Here is a 3,263-nt window from a genome sequence, read left to right as displayed (position 1 = left end):
AGATCATTCAATAATTGTTATTGGGACAGTTGGCTATTTAAATTATTAACTGTACAAAGGGATATCACACCTTAATACCAAAATAAATTCTAGATGGATGAAGATTTAATTCAAAAAGTATAAGTGGTTTTATTTATTAACTTAGGAGTGGAAGAGGCATTTCAAATTAAAACCTAAAATCTGGAAGCTGTAAAGCATAACTAAACTAATCAAAGAGAAATTTGATTATATACAATTTTAAATTATTCACATAATATATATGTGAGGTCAAAAGACATGACAAACTGAGGAAATATTAAATATGATGTACAAGACATTAATTTCCTTACTTTTCAGAGAGTTCCTCAAAGTATAAATATTTACAGACCGATTGAAAAATCAAACAAGATACAAATAGATAATTAACAGAAAGAAAATAAAAATGCCCAGTAAACATGAAAATAAACCCTAATCATATTTAATAAATATAAATCAAAATAATAACATGTCATTTTTAGACATCTGTTGAAAGTTGAATTGTGTTCCCCCCGAAAAAGTTGTGTTGAAGTCCTAACCTCCAGGACCTCAGAATGTGACTTTGTTTGGAAGTAGGGTTGTTGCGCATGTAATTAGGTAATATGAGGTCATACTGAAGTAAAGCGCTCTCTTCAACCAGTATTACTATTCTCCTTATAAGAAAATGACTAAAGTCTAAGGCCATGCTACCCTGAACAAGCCTGATCCCATCTGATCTCAGAAGCTATGCAGGGTCGGGCCTGGTTAGTACTTGGATGGGAGACCACCTAGGAAGACCAGGTGCTGTAGGCATAAATAAAATAAAAAATAAGGGATTGTAAACTGACAAGGTCCTTGCAATCTGTGAGGTCAACCAAGGGTTGCCTCACCTAAAAAGAAAAAAAAAACAATGACTGAAGACACAATGACGTAGAGAATGCCATTTGATGACAAAGGCATGTTCTAATCTCTGAGAGTGGTTTGTTAAAACGTTCATCTGTGATGGTGAGTTTTATTGTTTTGCATGTGTTTTTTTAAATATATCAGTCATTGCTTTATATATTATGAAGCTCTTATTTTAGGCACATTCAAATTTAATATTGTTATCCTTTATTATCATGAAATATCCCTTTTTATGCTTTGGTGTCTACTTTGTTGCAGGGCCAGAACTGGAGTGCAGAATTGAGGGAGACACTCTCTCGTGCTGACTGCAGTTGCCTGACCCTAAGAGTAAGTGCCTCCTTAAATTTTTCCCCCTAGATGCCTCACTTTTCAGGAGGCACTGACTCACTCACTCTTGCAAGTCCCTGATGCTCTTGCACTTGATTGCCTTACTCTGGTTCTAGCCTTGCTTTGTCTAATATTAATACAGCAACTCTAGCATTCTTTTGGTTAATTTTTGCTTAGTACATTTTTTCCCCATCTTTTATCTCTTCACCTTTTTTGTCCTTATATCTTAAAATGTCTCTTATAAATGATATTTGTTGGACTTTTGTTTTAATCAAGTTTGACAATATTAGTCTTTTATTGAAATGTTTAGTCCATAACTATACTAAGTATACTAAGTATAGTTATAGATTTAGATCTACACATGAGTTTGTCTACCATTTTACTTTAAAAATTTTTGTTTCATTTATTATCATTCTGAAATATTGTGACCCACTTCTTTCCTTCTTCCTTCCCTCCATGCCCTCCTCTCTCTCTTCCTTCCTCTCTTTCACAAATATTTATTTTACATCAATTGATTCCTAGTCACTGTGCATTCGGTAAGGGACCAGAATGAAAGAATTCCTGAGCTCTGATGAGGATCCCATTCATTTAATAACTAGTTGCTGAGGTAGTCATATAATTGTAGGTGTCATAACTACTTTAAAGAAAGATTTATCTTGGTGGAGAGTGGGCTTTTTTGATATTTTATCTTTATATATACTTCCATGTATTAAAGAGAAGTATTCACAGCCGTTTTTTTTTACTAATGGTAATGGGCTAAATTTTCTATAAAGAAAATACTTGTAATGTAGTCTACTTAGGACTCTTCTAAATATGTTTTTAACAAAATTAGCTGTCCATTTTCCTAAAAATTATCTTTTACACTATTCTAGGAGATAGGTTTAAGCTTATGTTAGTGTCATTTACTTTAAGAATTTCAAATGCTAGAGATGAGTATTTTTATTTATGAAGATAGTAAAGATGATAACCTCAGAGGACTAGATATAATATACTGTGCCCTAGATTTCTACTTTTATTATGTGAAAAATTTTTTCTAAATTTTAGACCAGCTGAAAATATTTTCTTTATATAGTTTGTAAAATATTTAAACACTGCAGTAGTATGTAAAATTAGAAAGAAAATTTTTCCCCTTCAAACAATCAGACTTCCTCATATATGGTATGTTTTCTTGAATTTTTTTTCTGCATGGACATGTATAACATATGATATATATTGTTCTGTAATCTACATATCTCCCTTAACAATCTATAGTAGATATCTTTCCATGTTGTTATATGTGATTCTGTTCCAGTCTAATAGTTATATAATTTTCCAGGACACTAATGTACTGTAATTTATTTAAACAATTGGGTACTTGGGTACTGTTGGAAACATGTTATTTCTAGCATTTTGCTGTTAATATTCTGCAATGAAATTCTTCTGCATCTGTCCTATTTTTCATAATTATTTCTGTGTATATTAAAAATTAAAAACTACACATACTCAGAATTTTGATAAGTATTGCTAATTTCCTCTATAAAAACCTTTACCAACTTTTACTCCTGTATATAAAAGTGTGTGTCCCTACTCCTTCCTGCTTTCTGGCCAGTGCTTCATATTATAAATATTTACTAATCTCATAGGGAAGATTACATTACGGTTGCTTTCTTTTTGCATTTATATGTTTGTTAGTGATGTTAGAAATCTTTGTTAATGCTTAAATTTATTTATACTTATTTTATTCATATTCTTAACTCATTAGTTGGTCATTTTAATTTATTATTTTATAGATATTTATTATCAATATTCATATCAAAATACGTTATAGTGGTTTTTCCCAGTATGTCACTTGTTTTTTATTTTGTTTTTGTTATCTTTTGTCATGTTGAAGTTTAAAATTTTTACAAAGTTAAATCTTTTCTTTTATGGCTTCTAAGGTTGGTGTCATGCATTGAAAGACCTTCCTAAATTAAGATTTAAAACAATGTTCCCACATTTTTTCTTACATATTTGATTTTTTAGTATCCATATCTTAAAGTTAACAGAAATTTATTGTAATG

General features: G+C 30.6%; 1 pseudogene; it reads left to right on the top strand.

The window, feature by feature from the left end:
• Nucleotides 1-688: 688 nt before the first annotated feature.
• On the top strand, nucleotides 689-807 carry LOC111729021 (annotated as a pseudogene).
• Nucleotides 808-3,263: the final 2,456 nt, after the last annotated feature.

The sequence above is a fragment of the Pteropus vampyrus genome, unplaced genomic scaffold (assembly GCF_000151845.1).
Source record: "Pteropus vampyrus isolate Shadow unplaced genomic scaffold, Pvam_2.0 Scaffold242, whole genome shotgun sequence".
Classification (NCBI taxonomy): Eukaryota; Metazoa; Chordata; class Mammalia; order Chiroptera; family Pteropodidae; genus Pteropus; species Pteropus vampyrus.
The sequence above is the reverse complement of the archived record's forward strand: the minus strand, read 5'-3'. Positions and strand labels throughout refer to the sequence as shown.